Below are 22,168 nucleotides of genomic sequence, written 5' to 3' on the forward strand. Positions count from 1 at the left end.
ATGGGAAGTCATGGTGATTTGGGGGACTCAGGATTCAAGTTCCTTGCAGTCAAGCACACACTTAACCTCCCCTTGAAGCTACAAATTCCTTGAGGGTACTCCCTATAACTACACAGAATTTGATTATTTTAGAATCCATGGAAGTAGCTTTAGTATACTCTACAAAATGCTGAGAATTGTACAAGAATTGCAATTAGGCTTGTGGCTTCTCTTATTGGAACATGGTGAGAGATGTGACTTTAAAATGGTGCACCTGTCCCAGTAGAGAGAAATTGTAGAGATGGTATGGGTGGAGTGATGTATCCCTGCCTTAAATATTATATAAATGGCAGTCTAACATAAAATTTAGCACAGTGTCTTCATTGTATCTGGAGAATCTGCTTCTCATCCCTCCCTCCCTCCCTCCCTCCCTCCCTCCCTCCCTCCCTCCCTCCCTCCCTCCCTCCCTCCCTCCCTCCCTGACTTCTGTGTGGTCAGCTTCCCACAATCTGCTTTCCCTTTAGGACCTGAGCTAGCTCTTGCTAGATTTTCATGTTACATACTTTGCAGTGCACTTCCAGTTTGGTGTTGGGGAGGGAAAGGAAATGTTTTTCTTGAGAAAAAGAGCCCACTCTTTCCTCCCACCTTCTGAAACCCACACCTGCCATCTCAGAGTCCCAAACCAAAACCATTCCAGAAACAGAATGTAATACAAATTCTAATTGGTCTTCATAATAAAAACCCTGGGTCAGATAAAGTGTTAAATGCTGAAAGATCAGAGAAGCAGAAGCAGAATAGCCAGCCACTAGTTCTTACTTCTACCAAATCCTCAGACTGAATGGGTGATCATGTCTCTTAGGAATTCTCATACTGAATGCAATGAGCTCCTATCTCCTCCCACTCTATATTCCTCTCTCCGTCCAGCCATATCCCTTCCTATCTCTGCCTCCTTAGTGCTTGTGTTAAAGGCATATGACTCCCAAGAACTGGGATTAAACATGTGAGCCAACACTGCTTGACTGTTTCTCTTTGTGATTGGATCAATCTAATGTAGTCCAGGATAGCCTTGAACTCACAGAGATCTCTCTGCCTCTGCCTCACACATGCTGGAGTTAAAGATGTGTGCCACCACTGCCTAGCCCCTATGCCTAACTAGGGGCTTGGCTCTACACTCTGACCTTCAGGCAAGCTTTATTTGTTAGATCACAAAGTATCACTACAACAGGAACTCTGGCAAAGGGATGGATGAGACTTTATCAGTACTGGCCAATGCTTGAAACCTAAGTTAAGCCCCTGTACTTAATGGCTGTCAGCTAGAGGGTAGAAGTTACAGAGAAGCTTGCCTGTCCATCAGAGATGCTGGTTCATGTGTTTCATCCTTCTAGTCAGTTGGATGAACCAGTGACTTAAGCAGAGTGCTTTTATCTGCTGCCTCACACTGTGCATGGGGCAGAGTCACATTCAGTCAATGCTGTCTTAACTTATTTAATAAACACATTGCAGAGATAGCCATTGATCTTTGGTAGGAGGGTGAATATAGCTATTAATTCACTTTATTCAAAAACAATGGGCCTCTTACTGCTTTTTCCATTAGGCCCTTTTATTGAGAAACAAAGCCTGACTTCACCTATAGCTAAGAGCTTCTGAGGAAATACCTTTCCCTCTCCCCAGAATCCAGCCTCTGTCTCTGATGTGAGTTTGGATACAGATGAAGCTCAGTGTTCTGATTGGAGAAGTGGAGGAAATAAACGTGTCTGCTTCTAGTGTTACTCTGCCAATTTTGAGTTAACATGCCAGGCAGATAACAACTGACACCTATTGCTTTGAATGGTGTCTGTGAAGGTGGTGATAATGATTCCACCATAACATGGTTGGGCAGCTGGTATTTGTTTTGGTGTGTTCAACTTCTGTTGTAGTTCAAACATGCACTGAGAAAGAAACCTTATGTACATTTGCTGGATACGACAAAGAATGTTAGATTAAACTTGTAGAAGATAACATGGTCATGATTATTCTTAGGATGTACTGGTGTTTGGTTTTCACATTTAGAAAGTACTAGTTGCTTTCTCATACTTTCTCCAATCAAGATGTGATGGAAAGTTCTCTATACTTCTTGCTGCACTAAAAGTTTTAAATTCTGTGCGCTCTCCTCTCTCTCTCTCTCTCTCTCTCTCTGGATATAGTGTCTTCACTTCATACCTGCGCCATGCCATACCTAGCTGATTCTCAGCAAATACAGTCAGCCCTCCATATTCATAGGTGTGACATCCATGCTTTCAAGTGGCTGTGAATTGAAAATAATAGAAAAATAGTGTGTCTGAACTAAACATGAACGGAATCTTTTCTTGTCATTATTTTCTGAACAATATAGGGTAACAACTGTTCACTTCATCTGATGTAAATAATCCAGAGATGATACACAGTGTGTGGCAGGATATGCCCAGGTTGCATGCAGAATGACATCGTGTTATGCGAGGATGCTGAATGTCTGAGAATGATGGGGTGTGTGGTACTGAGTCACCAATGGTACCCAGGGCTGAGCTAGAGGCCTCCAGGATGTTGAAATACTATAAAGCTTCTGGCTGTTTTTTCTGACTCTGGTTCCCTTGTCTTCCTATCTTAATCTCAGAACTTGGATGGCACACCCTCTCAATCATGGATCTTCATTGACTCTAACACTGGTCTCTATGTTTCTTAGAACAAGGCATCCCATGTCTGACTTTCCTTTTCCTTTCTAACCCCTGAACTCATTCACTTTTTGTAAGTTGCTCTGCATTGCCTCTTTCTAGTACTTTCTTCAATGAAGAATTATACTTCCAGAATGTCTATAATTAATTAAAATTTGCAAGATTTGAATGTTCTTTAATGTCTATACAAGCTTTCTTAATTATTTATATCTAATTTGATTAAGAAAGGATTTAATCAGAATGCATAGATGGCTCATTGGTTAAGCGCATGTGTTTCTCTTACAGAAGACCATAGTTGGGTTCCCTCTGTCCTATATTCACAGCTGCCTGTAACTCTAGCTCCAGGAAGCTGACACACCTTCTTATGGGCTCTGTTTATACTGTACTCATGTGAACCCCCCGATACACATACAAATAAATAAAACTAAAAATAAGCTGGTTTTTTCTTTTTCAGTATATGTTTGTATTTAAATTAGAAACATGCCTGCTTCTCATGTCAATCCCAGCTCCCTCTCCCACCCCTCCTCCCTTGTCCCTCCACCAGTCACCCCCAGCCCCCAAATCCCCACATCATTCCCCAGGGAGGGTGAGGCCCTCCTTGGGGGGGTCTCCAGAGTCTTTCATTTCATCCAGGGCAGGATAGAGGCTCTCTCCCATGTGTCCAGGCTGAGAGAGCGTCCCTTCGTGTGGAATGGGCTCCCAAAGTTCATTCGTACACCATGGTAAACACTGATCTACTACCCAAGGCCCCAGTGATTTCTGTGGCCTCCTCACTGACACTACATTCATGGAGTCTGGATCAGTCTGCTGTTGGCCTCTCAGTCTGGGGTTCAAGAGCTCCCCCTTGTCTGTTCCGCTGTCTTTGTGGGTTTCACCAGCATGGTCTTGACCCCTTTGCTTATCACTCCTCCATCTCTGTCACTGGGTTCCAGGAGTTCAGTTCAGTGTTTAGCTGTGAGTATCTGTATCAGTCACTGGATGAAGGTTCTAGGATGGCATATAAGGTAGTCATCAACCTTATCATCAGGGAGGGGCTATTAATGTAATCTCTTCACTATTGCTTAGTTTGCCAGTTGGTGAGATTTCCAGAGATAAACTGGGTTTTGAAAGCAGCAAAAGATAAAGGTTTTTCCCGTGTGTTTATGTTTCTTGACTCTTGCCTTTCCATGCTGCAGTCCTTGAATGAGTCTTTTGTTAAGTTACGCCTGTACCTATTCTTTCCAGATATTTTGACTATTCACTCATTTATTTATTTATTTAAATGCCTCACCTTGAGAAATGCTCCCTTTCCCTTCTGCCTGCTTCCCTAAGCACCTCAGCTTCTCACCTGGTTTCTGGATGAGACATTCTTGTACAGAGTCATTCAGGTTGGGGGATCTTGGGTTTAGTGTCTGGTTTGTCTCCATACCAGTAGAATCTCTCATGAAGTCTGAATTGCTGTAACAAAATGTATAAGGTAGATAGATGGCTTGTGTACAACCAAGGACAATTTCCCATAGTTTTGGAAGCAGAAGTCCAAATGCAAGGCATCAGCACACCACGTATCTGCAGAGGACTGTTGAGAGACAGTCTAATGGAGATACCTTCTGACCATATTCTACAGAGCATTTCTCTAGGATGTCTGTAAGGACACTAACCCTGCTGATAAGTTCTCCATTCTAATGACCTCATTCCAACCCAATGACTCCATCTCTTAGTGTCATCCATAACAATTAGGATTACAACATGTGAGTGTCCCAATCCAATAAACAGATCATTACACAGATTTCATGAATGGGTTAACTATTTGTTGAATACCTGCTCTGGGAGATGCTCTGATCCAGGAACTGAGGGACAGTGATGTTCAAAATACAGCATCTGTGTAAGCTTTCAAGGAGCTTGGAGTGGAATGGAAAAGACATCAGCAGGGATCACAGTGCCGGCAAGGATGTGTGCAGCTGTTGACTGAGCTGCCTTCACCGTCTCATGGCATTTTTATTAAATAATGGTAATACGTGACTAACCAAAACCAGTAAGCAGGATCACATAAAATAGTTTGCATGATAGATAGTATCATTGTAAAATTTAAAAAAATGAGACTTGGAGAAATATGCCAAAGTTTCCATGAAAGTAAAATGCTAATTAGGTCCTTTACAATGTGGAGTTTTATATACCCAGGAGAAAAATAAGTAATATCTAATATAAAATAAACAGATAAAGTAACGACTGATACAATAATGAATTAAGTAATAAAATTTACCATGGAAAATAAATGCAAATTAATATGAATTCTATGTTTTGACTAGGTTAGCACAGAAAATAATTTTGATCATAACCATCATTAGGGAAAATGTTGGCTAATGTGTTCTGGGTTGGAGCATGAATGATGAAATTTTAACAGCCTTGCCAATCTTGGTCTGATTGCATATAAAATTTTAGATGTTTGTGTTCCTTTGCTCTCAAATACTCTGCTTTAAGAAGCATGTGCTATATATTTGTATAAATGTGAAAAGAGCATCTGCTATAGAATTACTTGTAAATAGCATAAAATTGAAAGCCATCTTTATATCAACAGGGGATTGACTACAGAGCTACAGAGCTGGTGGTATACTTTAGTTTAGTACTATGGAATCATTGAAAATTGGGATAAATCCATAATTTGGAAAACTGTATGAAGTAGACCAAGTCGTTTCTCTATTTCTGTTTGGGAACCTGTGGTATGACATTAACTGGGAAGAAAAAAAGGCTTACTACATATTGATTATGATTCTGACTGTAGGACTGGAGAGATGCCTCAGTGGGTAAGAGAATGCACTGCTCTTGCGGGGACCCAAGCTCAGTTTTCAGCACCCACATTGGGTGACTGAAGGTCCCTGTAACTTCTGCTCTAGGTCTAATGCCTTCTTTTGACCTCTGAAGTCACCTGCTCTCCCTCCCTCCCTCCCTCCCTCCCTCTCTCCCTCCCTCCCTCCCTCCCTCCCTCCCTCCCTCCCTCCCTCCCTCCCTCTCTCCCTCCCTCCCTCTCTCCCTCCCTCCCTCTCTCCCATCTCTTTTTCTCACACAAAATTATAAATCAAATCAAAACCAGGCATTGGTGATGCACGCCTTTAATCCCAGCACTCAGGAGGCAGAGGCAGGTGGATCTCTGTGAGTTCGAGGCCAGCCTGGTCTAAGGAGCAAGTTCCAGAACAACCTCCAAAGCAATACAGAGGAATTCTGTCTCGAAAAACCAAGAAAGGAAAGAAAAAAATCAAATCAAATTTCATAAAAAAGATTGCAACTGCACAAAATGAGAGTTGTTCAGAGGAGGCAATTTGTGTCCAATTGATTTTGTGTAAGAATATACAGAAAAGTGTTACATGACTGCCTCTTTCTTAGCAGGGAAATCTTGATTTTTAGCTTCTGTTTCTACTTCTGTGTCATATTTATTCATATGAACAGTGTTTATGATTGACAACAGTAAATTAGATATGTGGTGGTAAAAGAAAAAAGCTATCTCTTGGTTCCAGTTTATTGTTTTAAAAAACCCTAGGACATTTATATATTAGAGAAAATGAGAGTCCTTCCTTTTATATACAAGGTAATTTAATGGTTTAGAGGTAATCCAAGTGATAGAATTATGAGAAACTACATTTACAACATTCCTTTGCTTTATTTTCATTTTAATATTTATTTTTACCTTCTTATTTATTACTATTTTTTAAATTTGTTTTACATCCCAGCCACAGTTTCCCCTCCTTCCATTCTCTCCTACAACTCTGCTCTATTCCCACCACCAAATACACTCCCCCTCCATTTGTGTTCAGGAAAGGTAGGTCTCCCATGGATATCAATAAAACATGGCATATCAAGTTGTGTAAGACTAAGCACCTCCCCATGTATTAAAGCAGGGTCCCCAAAGCCAGTAAAAGAGTCAGACAGCCCCTGCTCCCACTGGTAGGAGTGCCACAAGAAGGCCAAGCTACACAACTGTCACATACATGCAGAGGATATAGGTCAGTCCCTTGCAGGCTCCCTGGATGTCATTTCAGTGTCTGTGAGACCCTATGAGCCAAGGTTGGTTGGTTTTGTGGGTTTTCTTGTGATGTCCTTGACTCTTCTGGCTCCTACAATCCTTCCTCTCTCTCTTCAGCAGGATTCCCTGAGCTCAGCCTAATATTTGGCTTGGGTCTCCACATCAGTTGCTGGATGGTGCCTCTCTGATGATAATTGGGCTAGACACCAATCTATGGGTGCAGCAGAATATCATTAGGCACCATTACATTGACATTTCCCCCCTCCAGTCGCAGTCAAGTTGGTTCTATGCTAGGTCTCTGGGTCATCCACCCTGTGGGTCCTGGTGCTCCAGGCAGTGTCAGGGGGTGGGCTTACTCTCCTGACAAGGGTTTTAGGCTGAATCTATCTTAATTTTTTTTTTTTGGTTTTTTGAGGCAGGGTTTCTCTGTAGCTTTGGAGGCTGTCCTGGAACTAGCTCTTGTAAACCAGGCTGGTCTCAAACTCACAGAGATCCTCTGCCTCCCGAGTGCTGGGATTAAAGGTGTGCGCCACCACCACCCGGCTTCTATTTTCGTTCTTACTTGCATTCTAGTGACCACTTATTTAATGACCAGGAAAAAATTTTAAGTGAAAATATAGAGTACATTTGACTTTGAGAGACTTCTACCTTCCAGTTTTCATTGACTCCAGACTGTAAGTCTGAGTTTATACTTCAGTTTATAAGTTTCAGTTCTGCCACAGTCATTGAAGTTCTGTAATATATTTCCATGTCACAGTCCTATGTAGTTCATTTTCCTTAGTTCTCTAAAGATTTACTTTAAATATGAACTTCAAATTCATGATCCCCCTTCTTGATCTTTCCAAAGAGGTAGACAGGGTGTAAGGGCCGTACCTTATGGGTAACATGGTTGTGCAGCCTTCATAAGGTCCTGGGCCCTACAGCCAGTGTACACACACGCACACATGCACACACGCACACAGGCATGCACTAAGAATAAAACAAGTACAAAATAAAACAAAACCCAGATAACTGGACATTAGATTCTCTCCAAGAGCTATGGAGGGAATGAGCTATTTCCTGCTGGTGCTGGTGCTCATCATATGGAGAGCAAACACAGAAGGCAGAGTGATAATCTTTAACAATTTGGTGCTTGACATAGACTTAGTGAGGCTGGGTCTTAGGTGGAGATTGATAAAGGTGGATTTATGAGCTGCCGTCAGGAAGACATCGAGATGTCATATACAACTGTACTTGGAATTGGAGAAGCATTGCTGTAGCCCTCTTTCATACATCTTTTCTGACGTCCAGATAGTTAATCTGTGGGATGCAGACAAGCCAGTATGCCTGTCTAGAAGGTCTGAGAAATGGCCCTTTGGCAAACCATGAGTACTCATTTACTCATGGTTCGGAGCAGAAAACAAACAGAACAGGCTGTCCTCCTTTCTTATTCAGCAGAAGTGAACAGTGAATCCTTGAAGAGCTGAGGAGGTGGAGGCTTGGTTTCCAGGGCAGTGTTATATGAGGGGCTTTTGGGATCTGATTGGACTATAGCGGCTCTGACCTAATCACTGTATTAGCAGAATGGAGCCATATTTTGATGGTCTATTAGGAACAGGTGTTCTGGAGGAGGCGGCCCAGTAGAATGAGTGTATCTTAAAAGGAGATTTTTAGCTTGGCTTACACAATACAGGATGGGTAGTCCAACCATGGCTGCCTCACCCTTGAGAGTCTGAAGGATCCCTAGAGAGCTGCTGGCCTTCAACATGTGTCGCACACCAGAAAATTCTTGCTTCTGATCACAGGGAAGAGATCCAGCAGCAGTAGAAATTCCCATTTATCTAGACTGCCACTGGAAAGTGCTGCCAACAGTAACTTTATCAAGACAGTTCCTCACAGGTATCCCCAGAAGCTTGCCTTGTAGTTAATTCCAGATCCAGCTAAGCTGGCAAGATTAACACCACAAGGGCATCATTTAAGGCAATAGAAGCTAAGAGGTGAGGCCTTTGGATAAAACGGGTCAATAAGGATTTGTCCTGGGCCAGCATACCTGTCCTTAGTCCCTCCTTCGACAGAGATACTTCCTGTCTTGTTCCCCATGGTCCTGGATAGGCATTGCATTTTAAATCAAGGCATACTGCTTTCCCTGTTTTACTATTTTGTCATAGTCTCATCTCCATGAAATAGCAATGGCAGTCACAGATTCAGTTTTTTCTCCAGGCAGCTGCTCCTGATCTGTTAAGGCTGGAGAGGAGAGGGAGACTGCACTATTAGTACTTGGTTATATGGCTGTACACTCAGTACAGAATAATAAGACTGATATCCTTGGGAGGCCTGGCAGGAGCTAAGAACCACTTTCTCTGCAGGCATAGTGGAATGTCATAGAAGAGCCCGTCTGTCTCACAATTCCTGTGGTGAGACAGTAACTACCCTCTTCTGGGTGACTCATGGTTACCCCTTCCTTGACTCTGTGCCCCTAGTGACACAAGCCCACCCTAAAGCCACCCTGCTGCGTCAGTGTCCCCACTGAGTAGACACAGAGCAGCCTCGATGTGGCATTTCCTTCCCATGAGCAATAGAGAACACCTGATTCCATGGGTGCTTCTTTTACTCCAGCATCTTTGGGCAGGAATCACCAAACTGTAGTTTCCAAGGTCTCTAATTCTCAGGGACAATGTCCTGATTTCTCTAAGACTCTCTTAAATTCTTCACCTCCAGTGTTTAATGGATTCTAAGTGTCTTCTTAGTAATCAAAGCCTTAGAGATAAGGCCAGTAAGGCTGCAGTTAAAGAACGTTGTAGGAATTGTGTCTTTCTAGCATTAAGGAAGAATTCTGTCTTATGTCTTATACTTACATTGCACTTTGGAGGTGAGAATGGTCATCAGATGAAGACTGGTATGTTGAATATGGCTGCCATTATTTTCTTTTAGAAAGGAAAATCTTTATTAATTGATTTTTTAAAAAATTTGTGTGCCTTATATGTTGTTGGAGGAGGGGGAGGCAGAGCCATGCCAATGTGGAGGTCATATGGAGGTCAGGGTACAACTTGCAGGACTCGGTTCATTCCTTCCACCATATTTGGGTTGGCAAGCTTGGGAGCAAGCACCTGTCCCCAGACCTAGACATTGCATGTACCCCCTTTATCCTATTCTGAGGCTCCCAAGTCTCCCTTCAGGCAGAGGGAGAGGAAACTTCCCATCCTTTGTGTTTCTTTTATTTTACTGTCAGAACACGAATCAGCTTTGTTTGCTGTTTTGCTTGGGAAGGAGATGTGAAGGGCATCTTTAAGTGTGACTTGCACAGTCTAACCGTAGGCTTTTCACCCTCCTGTTCTTCCTCAGACTCCAGGCCTTCAATCTGCTTCCTAGTGTGGCAAGACTGTGGGCAATGACTGTCCCTCTGGGGATAGCTTTCTGCCTTCAAGTGTAATGCTGCTAAAAAAAACCTTTGAGCACTTACACTGTTTCTGAACCGTCTTACAGGTCTAAGCATAGAACTTTTGTTAAAGAAGATTACTAGACTTGCTGTCACAGAACTGAATCTGCTGAGTTTTTAAATGGAAAACTGAATTTTTTTATTTGAGTATATAACCTCATGCAAATAATTGTCACTTCAGAATTTCATGTGAGAAAGAGTCTTTAGTAAAAGAGCTAAGAATCACAAGACTAGGAAAAGTTAAAATAGGTTTCTCTAAGCTGTTCCAGTCTTTTACATGGCTGTGGACTTCTAAATGAAGAGAGGTGCACACACATGAGTGGCTTACAACGTTATTAATTGTCGGCCTGCCATCCTTTCTCCTTGCTTCATTTAGTTACATCTCCCAGCATAGCTGTTAGAATCATAGCTGCTAGCTGTGTGTCCTTTTATTTTGTCTCAGGCAATCTGGTACGTTCTTAACTTCTTTGGAGTATAGGTGTGAAAATTGGGTTTTGGGGAGATCAAATAGTTCAGTTTGGTGGCTAATTAAAAGAAATGCATGTTAGGAATTATTTGCCTTCTAATAAGAAGAGGAGTTTTCAAAAATACCCAGTTTTTGTATGTGTGTGTGAATATGTATGTAGTTGCATTTGCATACGGTTTAGATGAAACTGGCAGATGCTTTATTCCCTCCATCCCATATTTTGTACCTCCTGCAACCTTACCTTGGTACTTAAACTTGAAAATCACATTAATGTGAGTTCTTCTTTTGCAGTGGCTCTAATTAGAGGAAATTGCAAAAACTGTGCAATTTTCTGGCTCCCTCGACTGGCTGATCAGCAGACTGGAAAGACTGTGGAAGCATCCTCTGGTATGTTCCTAGTTTTCTCCTTGATGTAGATGATATTTCTTCCTGTTTACTTCCATTTCTTGTTCTTTAAGACACAGCAAGTTTGCACGTTCAGCATTATGGGTTTTCTTTTTAATTGTTTGAATATTTTTGTTCATCAAGTCATTGCCATTCCTGAATAGTGTTGATGCCACAACAGAGCTCCTGAAAGGGGAGAAGAGTCCACTTAAAAGCCTGGGGACATAGACTTAGGTCACCCTAAACTCCATGTCCCAATGTAGCAGCAGTTTCACAAAGTTTGTATAGTAACAGAATAAACAAGTCGTAAATCAGAGCACTTTCCGAATGCTTCAGTAGAAACACTGAGTAGAACAATTAACAACAGAGCAGGAAAGCTCAGCTGTAGGCTTGGAGCTATCTGATGGTGCTCAGCCTTTTGGTTGGTGGAAGCAGTGGATTTGTTAGGATAATACATTATGAGAGGTTTTATCTGTTAGTTACAAGGCTGTTAAGTGAGACTCAGAGGTAGGTGAGAATGGCTGTTAAAGATGCTGAAGATAGCACAAGGTAAATCATAATTAAGCTCCAGGCCTGTACTATTCCATTCCAGCACAATCACTGATGTCCCCATCAATTACTCAGCCTTGCAGAAGGGTCAGTGGGAAGTGTAGTTTTTTCCAGGGAATATGGGTTCGCAGTAGAGATCTAGCAAAACCTTGTCATTTACATTAATAAAATGTCTAATGATAAAGTCCTGAAATCCACTAAAGAACTAGAATTCTTCTTCCTCTTCAAACTGATCAATCCTGATATACTCAAACACACAAAATTTTTAGATGTTAGATTTCCTACTTTTCCCTTTGTTATCAAAATAATTTAAAGACACAAGAATATTTGGGTGAAATTGGGAAGTCAGGTTCCCTAATATAACACCATAGTGAATTTGAAGAGGTTTCATAAATCCTTGAAGACTGTCCACAAAACAGGATAATCGTACCAGGCAGGAACTCTGAACCTCTCTTGCCTTTGACCAGTATCTCCCCGTCCGTCCTCCCTGCCCCCAGACTCTGACAACTGCTGTCTTCTTTGTTCAGTTGTTTTAGTTTCCATTATATGGGGAATCATCTGGGATGTAAGAGTTTAAATCCCACTGTCTGTGGGGGCAGTGCAAATTTTAACCATGACAATGTACATCTGTGCCTACTAGGCCAGAGTTCATTGAAAAGATGGCAGGTTGGCATGAGCAAGTACAAGGGGTCAAGGTGAAGTGTTTCCCATGCCTGGGCTTTTCTCTAGGTGATCTTGGCTCTTGTGGTATTTGTGGGGACGAGTCATCCAGAGAAAGGCAGCCCATTCATTAGCCAGGGGCTTGGTGGGCTTCTGTTGGGTATCATCCTTTGTGTGCTCTGCACCCCACAGTTTTACAGTGTTGAGCATGTTCTTATGGGAAGCCTGGCAACTCCCCTCAGTGCAGAATCAGTGCAGGGATACTTAGGGGGCTTCAGATGCCAGAGCTTTGAATCACAGTGTTCAGTTTCTGGATACAGGGTGGTTTAAACACCCTACAGTTATCATAGTTGTTGATTTCTTGGAATTTTGAAGCATTAAGTTGCAACTAGGAAGGAAGAGACAGAGAAAGAATGGAGCCTTTGTTTGGAGGCATCTTGTATCTTATCAACAAGATGATATGTAGCAAGCGAGGGGGGGGAGGGGATCCCTAAAACAAACTCCAGATGAAACTCAACCTGTTTTAATGGGTGAAAAAAAGAAGTAAAATTGTTCTAAGATACTGGTTTCCTGACGTTTTTATCTTCTTCAGAGTGCTTTTCTTAAAGCAGGTGGAGAAGGGGGGATGGCAGATTACATCTCTAGAAAATGGCTCTTACAATGAAAGAGCTCTTCAGCTATTTCAGAGTCAGGCATAAACGGTGCCCTCCTTTATGCCATGCAGTTGAGTGACTTTATAGTTGTTTTCCACGGTTACTTGAAGACCATTGTGCACTTCTAGCTGTAGTACAGTATTGAGGGTATGGGACAGCAAGGCTTGCAGGATTCTGGCTTACAGATACGGATGTTTCCTGGTTGGCTTAAGCATGGGTTGTATGCCCCAGATTATACAATGTTTGGCAGGTCTGTGGCTTCTAGAATGCGCATTGTTAATCATTAGGGCTGCAAGTCCTCAAATGGACAGGAGTTCCCTATGTAGAGTTCGAGGACTACTTGCACTGTGCCTGTGTGTGCCTCAGTGGCGTCTTTCATTATGTTTTGGTGGTTCTTTTTTTTCTAGACATGCTTAGAAAGGAAACTGGTTTCTTTGGTACATGTTAAGGGACATTGAGATGACATTGGCAAATGTGCTGTCTGTAACCCACTTTATGGTTCTTGGGGTAACAGACACCCAATCACATGACCTGGAAATCTGCCCTGTTAAGTGTTAGCTTCTCTTCAGTTTCTATTAAGGAAGGCCCCAAAGGTGTGCTTGTCTGTCCAAGCATTAATGTGAGACTGAGCCACTGAGCACTATGGGTAATGTAGCAGGGATATCATTCAGATCTCCTAGTGTGGCAGGAACCACTGGGCATGGCCAATGCATTCATGAACTCACAGTAGCTGTGTTTTCTGCACAAGACCTGCACAAGATTAAGTCAGTCAAAATTCTGGCACAGAAGAGGAAGGTGCTATCTGGGCCCCATTGCTTATCAAAGGAGTTATTGACAGTTGACAGAAATGATTGTCCCTCCCCCAGCAACTCCTTCCTTCCAACTTTACATTACGTGTGGCCACTGGTGGACTCCCCGCGTTCCTACAGATGGCCCCACACCTACTGCCACCCGTATCTGTACACAAATGGGTAGACGTGAAGTTGGGAGGGGACGGGGATGGAATGATTGTGGTGAACTAGAGAGGAAATGGGGATGGATATGATAACATATGAAACTGTCAAGACCAAGAACTTGATCTATCATAGGCAATTGTGGGACTGTATTTTACATACATCTCAAGATTCAGAGAACAGTGAGAAGCAATGAATATCACAATGCAGGTAGTCCCCTGGGTCCTATTTTTGTCACCAATAAGACACTACAAGTGGAAAGTTAGATGGCTGACTTCATTCTGGGTCACAGCCAGAATGCAGTGTTTTGCATACTTTACTCAATGTCTACTAGAAGGCATTGTACCTTTTCATCTGTGACATTCTGTCAGTATTTCATGTGAAAAGTCATTTAGAACATTGAATAAAATAGCCTATAGGTTGGCAACATGGCTAGGCAGGTAGAAGTACTTAACACTAAGCCTGATGACCCGAGTTACACCCCTGGGATGAGAGAACCAACTCCCAAAGTTTTCCTCTGACTTTTACAACACTGTGATGCTGTGATGCCCACTCATATACACAGTAAATAAATACATAAATGAGTAAATAAATAAGTATAGTAGGTATTAAAATAAGTCAAATTACTTTTGGAATATGTATGTAAGATATATATATATATATATATATGAAGCATAAAGGAATTCTGTGTGCAACTTTGAACTCTGTCCCTAAAATATCTCTTTATGTATATGCCAATCTAAAGCAACAGTGAAGAAATCTCCCAACATCTTGCCTGGTGTTCCAGGCAAAGGAAGCTCATCTGTTTTACTGAGTTTCTGCCATCCTAGCATCAGATTTCGATTCAAAGATGGAGAAGGCAAGGCAAAGCCCTTACAGGTCACTTGCTTGAGGTCAAGGAAAAGCAGAGGAAGATTGAATCTGTGCCAACACTCTGAGCTCTGGAGTAATGTCATCTTTGCTCATTTTGCTAAGATCAAAGAGTTTACAGAGGCTAGCCCACTGAATGGACTCAATAATAAACTGATGAATGTAAAACAAAATAAAAAACAAACCAACAACCATAGTACCAAAAGTGGCATGGGGACATCTTCTAGTGTTTTTATGTTTCAAGTTGACACTGTTCTTTGAGACAGTCTCATGTAAACCAAGCAAGCCTTTAACTCACTGTGTAGTATAGGATGACCTTGAACTTCTGATCCTACAGTCTCCAATTCCCTAGTGCTGGATTACATGCATGTGCCACCACACCAGGTTTTAAGTAGTGCTGGGGATCAGACCTCCAGGGCTTCATGCCTGCTTAGCAAGCACCCTACCAACTAACTGAGCCTCGTCTCCAGCCTCGTCTCCAGCCTCGTCTCCAGCCTCTATAATCTCTTTGAGACAATGTATCCTAATAAAAATTTGAATAGTATCAACTTTCTGATATGATCATGTGGTCTTAAAATCATGTACTGTTTTGAAACTGGCATTACATTTTCCTGATTGTCCTTTGGCAACTGTAGTTTCTCTGTCCTTCATAAATAGTGGCTCCTCAGACTGAAGGGAGCAGCCATCAGAATCCTAATTAGGCTGAACTGTCCGTTATAGTTACATTGCCCCATGTTTGCAATTTCTCTCAGTTTACCCTGGGAATCTTCAGACTCTCACCCACCTTCCAACCCCGAACCTCAGTCTCTTCTTGGCTTATCTATTTTGCGGATGTTTCTCCCAGTGTGTGTTTTGTTACCTTATGTATGCAAAAGAAAATTATGCATTGGCTCCAGTTTCCATCTCTGTCCTGATTTTGCCAATTTGTGTCCTATTTTCAAATTTAACCTTTGTCAACTTTTCCCCCTTCTCAATATCATGTGAGCTTGAGAAATAATGAGCTTATTTTCCTCTTTAGCCTAAAAACATACTGAAAAATTCAAAGTATATGTAATTATGTATGTTTTCTCAGTTAGGCTTGAAGCCACAGCTCTTGCAGTCATGATTTTTAAACTTTATGCATTCGAATACTAATGTGACATACATTTTTTTCTTTCTCCAGTTGGGTAAGGTATAGAAACACTATTTAGGATAACTTCCATTTGCTTTTATGACTTATCCCTTGTTAACAAAAAGAAAGAAAATTCCATGCTGTTTAATTTATCTTATACTGAAACTACAGTAATTTATTTTAATATTTGTGTATATATGGTATATTCATGTGTGTATATATGTGTGTGTGTGAGAGAGACAGAGAGAGAGACAGAGAGAGAGGGGAGAGAGAGAGAGAGACAGAGAGAGAGAGAGAGAGAGAGAGAGAGAGAGAGAGAGAGAGAGAGAGAGAGAGAGAGAGACCGCAAATGTATACATGTATGTGGAGATCACAGGACAATCTCATATTGGTCCTTGCTCCCTACCGTTTTTGAGATAGTCTTCCTATTGTTCACCACTGTGTACACAGTATAGCTGACCCATGAGCTTCTAATGATTCTCCTGTTGTTGCCTCCATCTTGCTGCCAGTGGTTTATTCTCACATTATCATTCTTCTGTGTTGCAGTATACTCTGTTCACATCCAGATCTAGCCATATTCCTTTTCTGATGCAATCAGTTTTGAGCATGCTGTGAGCTTTGTGAGTGATTATCTGCTAAGAGGACCTGTTCTCAGTATTCTATTGCTTGGTGTTTTTTCTTTTTCTGCATACAGCAGAGGCTGGCTAACTTTCTGTAGAAGGGTAATGCCCCAATATGGGTGAGTGACGCAAAATGCCACGAGTCCCAGAAATGTGTTGCTGTTCTTAAACCTAGTGGCGTCTGGACAAGGCCTTTTGGGTTTGGTGTGTGGGTCTCCTCTCACATTGACAGTTTATCCTCTCCTGGGTGTCAGGGACAAGCATGTTCCTGTCGCCTTCCTCCTCTGTAAAGGCATAAAGAATCAGCCCTCATGACCTCACGTTATAGCATCCAGATAATAGTCTAGAGCCTGTGTGCCTGAAGGTCTCTTGTACAGTCCCTCAGTTCAGATTTGTAGTGGGAAGTAACCACTGTCAGTAAATGTATGCATTAGGACAGCACAATAAACTACATTAATAAATCGAGGCATCTATGCGTCTGTAGCAATAAATAATGGAGAGAAAAAAGTCAGGATAGCATAGGAAACCTACTAGAAGTACTTTCCCATCACTGGCATCATATTTTATTGCTGCATTTTAGATGATGGTGACAGCAGAGGACAGATTTGGTACCCTGATGTCAGCATTTCTACCTCGATTCTTGACTTCTTGAATTTCTGTTTTCTTTGACTTTTCCTCCCCATTATTGTCAGGCTATTGGACAACAGCTAAATTAGCCCCAGATTTTGAGGTCCTATAGAAATGAAATAGATGTGGCATCCATTGCCCTTGTCTGTAGAGGACAAGGATCTGGGTCAGGCGTAGGTCCTGAGAACTTGAGAGAATGATGCCTGCATCCTCTTTTGTGAGCCTAACAAGCCTCTTTTCTAAGAAAGTGAACTCCACTTGACACATAAGGACTTCACTACAGAGTTTTAGAAGCTTCTTACCAATTCTGTGCAGTTCTTAGAGACTCTGAGAGCGAGCCAGTGCTCTGCAGGTTGTGTCTCCTGATGAGCAATATTGGGTATCTAGTTTATTTCTTTATTAATAATTGTTGAAATTGCATGTGTTTGTGTTTGTATGTGTGCACATGGGTATGTGTGGTCAAACATGTCACCGTGAACTTGTGGAGGGCAGAGGACAACTTGAGACTTCTTCTGCCATGTGTAGCCTGGGGATCATAATCAGGCCAAATAGCTTGGCAGCAAGAACCTTTATCAACCTGAGCCATTTTGCTGGCCCAATGATGGGTCAATAGAAAAAAAGGAACATGGTTTACAGTTAGCTTTTCAAGTATACACTAATCATTCTGATAATGAAACCAATTTTGTCTTTGTTCTTTTATAAGCCTTAAGAAGAAAAGGCATGTACTTTTGTGGTGGTTATAATTTATATTTTTCATTTCTGTACTGTTCTGTTTATTTCTTTTAATTTTTAAATGAAATATTTTTTTTCTGGGGATCCAATTCAGGTTGTCAGGTTTGGCTGCAAGTGCCTTTACCCACCTGTCTCTCTTGCTGACTAGGGTTATGTTTCTGATGCCAGAAAGCTTCAGAATCTGCCCCAAGCTACTTTCCGTCCATGCTTGTTTCACATACTGCACCCTGGTGTGCCTGCTGCTCAAGCCTGACTGATGTTCTGCCCCCTCCTCTCTGAATATCTGGGGGATACATTTGCTGAGTCCCCCAAGCCTGCCACACGGCTCTATTGTACTCCCGAGGTACAGTCACCTTCCTCAGCTAAGCTCCACACCTCTCTCCACTGAGATCTGTTGCCTTTGGATGTCTGTCTGTTCTGACAAATGCCACCTGTTGCCTCGCACAGTGCCAAACACATTGAGCACAAAGTAATTACATGTGAAATAGAGCAAGTGAAGTTGAATGAACTAAAACAAAAAGGAACTAGTTCCCAAAGCCTCCTTTTCCCTTTTCCTTGTCTGGAGGTCCTTCACTGCATGTTAGTGGAAATCCCAGAAGCTCTGAATATCATCAAGGAAGGGCATATCAAATCCATCATCTCACTTTTAGACAAGCATGGAAGAAATCACAAGGTAAGTGAGCTGCTTGATTTCCATAGGGGAATTCTAAAACCATTACATAGTGAAGAGTGGGCTATATATTGCAAAAGGCTAGAAGAAAGGATTTTAAATGCTTTTTTCCATAATGAAATGATAGGAAATTTGAGCCATGGGCATGTGATTGCCTACTGAAAATATACACCTGTGAGAAAAATGGAATAAATGTCCAACAAGCTAAAAAGGAGTAAAACACTGAGAGATCAAAATATCTAACATGTTATAAAATGATTTAAAACAGACAACATGTGCATGCATCGAAGCATACCTGAAAGCCCAGATATCAGTATGGTTTCGTCTTCATGTATCAGTCAAAAATAAACTAATAAATTGAGATATATGCCAACATAAGATAATTTCAAGATGTTGAAGTTTTCGTGACTGTTTTCATCCTTAGTTACCATGGAGTAAGATTGTTTCTTATATAGTCATCGTAACTGAGAGAGTACAAACAGTTCTTGCTCTGTATGTGAAAGAAAGGTGTAGAGCCACTGGGACACACACTGTCATGTTAAAATGACCAAGCTGAGGCTGTGGGTGAGGCATGGTTAAGGGCTCGTGAGAGCATGAGACCCAGAGTTCAGATCCCCCTCATCCGCATGCATGCTGGGAAATTGTGGCACTTCCTGTAATCCCAGTGCTTGAGAGGCAGAAATAGGAGACCCCCCCCTTAGGCAAGCTGGTTCTAGAGTAGTCAAATTGGTAAGCTCTGGGTTCAAGTGAGAGTCCCTGCCTCAGTATGTGTGGGGAGAATGATTCAGGAAGATGCCCAACATCAGCCTGTCTTTCACATGCACATACACACATATTTGAACATACATGCACACCACACATACACATGTACATCACGGGGGAGGGAGACAGAGGGAGAGAAAGGGAGAAAGAGAGGAGAAATGATGGGATCAATCACAGCTGGGGTTGTGTTTGCCTTGTGGAAAGTACTGTTGATGAATTCAGAGTCTGTTAAAGTCTGACTCTCCCCAGGTCCTGGATGTGTTGTGTTCTCTCTGTGCTTGCCATGGGGTTGCTCTCCGTTCTAACCAGCATCTCATCTGTGACAATCTCGTGCCAGGACGAGATCTCTTACTGCAGACCCGTCTTGTGAATCATGTCAGCAGGTAATTTCCCACAGACATTGTTGTCTCTTGACACCACAGCAAGTTGTCTCTCTAGGGAAGCCAGAAGGAGGTCTGTTTGTTTTACTAAGGGTTTGTGATGTCCTTCCCCCCCACTGAACACTTACTGTTGTCTACCAAGTAGAAAGGTTAGTAAAATAACAATAAATGAACTGAGCAAAGCAAGAACTTACTGCAAACATATTTGTAAGAGTTTCTGTTCACTTTTCATGTGTAGAGAAGTTGTCACTGGCATCTTCAGAAGCAGGCTGTAGCTGCATTAATTAATATACAGATTAAGCTGTAGGTAGTTTGTAAGAAGTCACACTGTTCTTATGTGCCCACTACTGGTGACAAAAATCATAGGGTACTCCAAGCCTAACACATTTCAAACTAAATAGCTAATGAAATGACATTTTCTATTGGATCAGCCTTTTAGGGACTCTGACAGTGATGAGTGTCACCTACAAGCTACCTAGTGCTATGATTTGTCTATGGCCTGTGCTGTTTGTATTTTGTGAGGTTTCTTTTGGTACTGCTTTTCTCTTGCTTTTGTAGATGACGATGGTGGGACTGGGGTGATGCTTGGGTCTGTCTGCAGAAGCCGAGCTAGTGAATACTATACCATGTTGTCTTTTTAAAAAAATCCCTCTAGATTAAAAAGAAATCAGTACCAGAAAAGCATGCCAACACAATGCTCTGTGTGGTAGAGTAAATGGACTTCCATAAGCTTCTGTCACTGTATTCTTCTATAGACAGAAGTGGTGTGAGATCTGCAGCTTTTAAAAGATTTGTTTATTTTCACTTTGAGTTTGAGTGCATGGTATATACTACATACATTCCCGGAGGATAGAGGAGGACATCAGATCCTCTGGAGTTGGAGTTATAGGCAGTTGTGAGCTACCTTATGGGTTCTAGGAATTAAACCAGGGTCCTCTGCAAGAGCAACCAGTGCTCTTAACCTCTGAACCACCTCTCCAGGCTCCCTGAGTTGTGTTGTTTAAACAGGAGATAAGGCTGATGTTAATGAGTGGTACTTCTGCTATCTTCACTTGTCCAGGGATCACCAGATATGTAAGCCCACTCTTAAAATGGACTTAAATGAAACTTGCCAAAACGTTTTCTTTTCAAAGAAAGTAAGGAGTCAACAGACAGCAACAATCCTCATTAGTCATGTGCTACTGTTGATCATATCATAGTCCATGTGACATGGCACTTACATGAGGAAGATTCACATGTCCTGGCTTAATAACAGCCCCATTTATTATGTGATCCTGTTGTATCAAGTATCTCATTTTATGAACTACATTTGAGTAATGATATGAAAATTTCAAAAGATCAGTTTAAAAAAAGTCCTATTAGACTCTGGATTGGCTTGGTCGAGTAAACCCAACATCAGGTGCTGCACAGTCAAGGTGAGTTGAGGATGCTGTCTGCCTGGGTTATCACCTCAGTGAACTGGGGGTGCTGTCGGCCTGGGTTATCACCTCAGTGAACTGGGGGTGCTGTCGGCCTGGGTTATCACCTCAGTGAACTGGGGGTGCTGTCTTCCTGGGTTATCACCTCAGTGAACTGGGGGTGCTGTCGGCCTGGGTTATCACCTCAGTGAACTGGGGGTGCTGTCGGCCTGGGTAGCACCTCACTGATGGGTTTTATAATTCTGTGATATTGTTAAAATGTAGGCTTGGCTGCTGAATCAGCTACTTTCCTTGTTGTCATGACAAAGTAGCTGGCAAAGGCTATGTGGGAAGGAAGCATTTACTCTGGCTTGTAGTTTGTGGGCACAGGAGGGACAAGGCATGGCAACAGGCATGGAAATGGAGGGGCACTTTGCATGGGCAGCCAGGAACAGAGAGATGGATGTGGTTGCTTAGCTTGCTTTTTCTCATCTCTATTTAGTCCAGAACCCTAGCGCATTGGAATGTTAATGCCCACCGCAGTGAGCTCAACCTAGGAACATGGTCACAGATGTGCCCAGATGTTGGTCTCCTAAATGATTCTAGAGCCTGTCAAATTAATGCCGTGTACATTGTAGAGAATAATCAGGAACAGTATTTAGAATGATGATTAAAGAAGCCATTGGAAGTTTTCTCTGTCTTTTTCTGTCTAAAAGCATGAGGCCTAATATTTTCCTGGGTGTCAGTGAAGGGCCTGCGTAGTATAAGAAGTGGTACTACGAACTCATGGTGGACCATACTGAACCTTTTGTGACAGCAGAAGCTTAGAGTGGGCTGGGCTTCCACCGAAGGGCATTCACCCCTGCCTGGGTATGGGGAAGAGTGGGGTGGCAATGACGTTGGTGATGACCTCTTCTCCTGTGGGTTTGATGGCCTTCTCCTCTGGTTAGGTAGGCACTGTCCCTTTTCCTTAAACAATTTCCACGTGGAAGTCTTGTGCCCTGTCTTTCTTTTCTGCAATCTGAGAACATTTGTTGTTCAGACCGTTACCACTCAGACAGCGACTTCAAAAGTTTAACAAAAAGCAGATTTTTCACAACAGAAAAAGAAAACAATTGAGCACATTTCCACAGGGCTGTGAAACTTACAAATGTGTGTTTAAAAATAACATTCTAGTGCATGAACAGATTGCAAGAATCTCAGGTGTTTTTGAATCTCTTTAATTGGTTTGTGAAAAGATATAATGTTCCTCATAAAAA

At 42.1% G+C, this 22,168-nt stretch overlaps 1 long non-coding RNA gene across 4 annotated transcripts in view; it reads left to right on the forward strand.

Annotated features, from left to right (window-relative positions):
* LOC121136387 overlaps nt 1-22,168 on the forward strand; it is a 67,000-nt gene that overhangs the window by 31,422 nt on the left and 13,410 nt on the right. For all 4 annotated transcript variants that reach the window (XR_005873476.1, XR_005873475.1, XR_005873477.1 and 1 more), the window contains exons 2-4: nt 10,833-10,928; nt 18,266-18,373; nt 19,382-19,515. This is a non-coding gene — a long non-coding RNA (uncharacterized LOC121136387). The remainder of the gene's footprint in view (nt 1-10,832; nt 10,929-18,265; nt 18,374-19,381; nt 19,516-22,168) is intronic.

Source organism: Mesocricetus auratus, unplaced genomic scaffold (assembly GCF_017639785.1).
Source record: "Mesocricetus auratus isolate SY011 unplaced genomic scaffold, BCM_Maur_2.0 Super-Scaffold_100081, whole genome shotgun sequence".
Taxonomy (NCBI): Eukaryota; Metazoa; Chordata; class Mammalia; order Rodentia; family Cricetidae; genus Mesocricetus; species Mesocricetus auratus.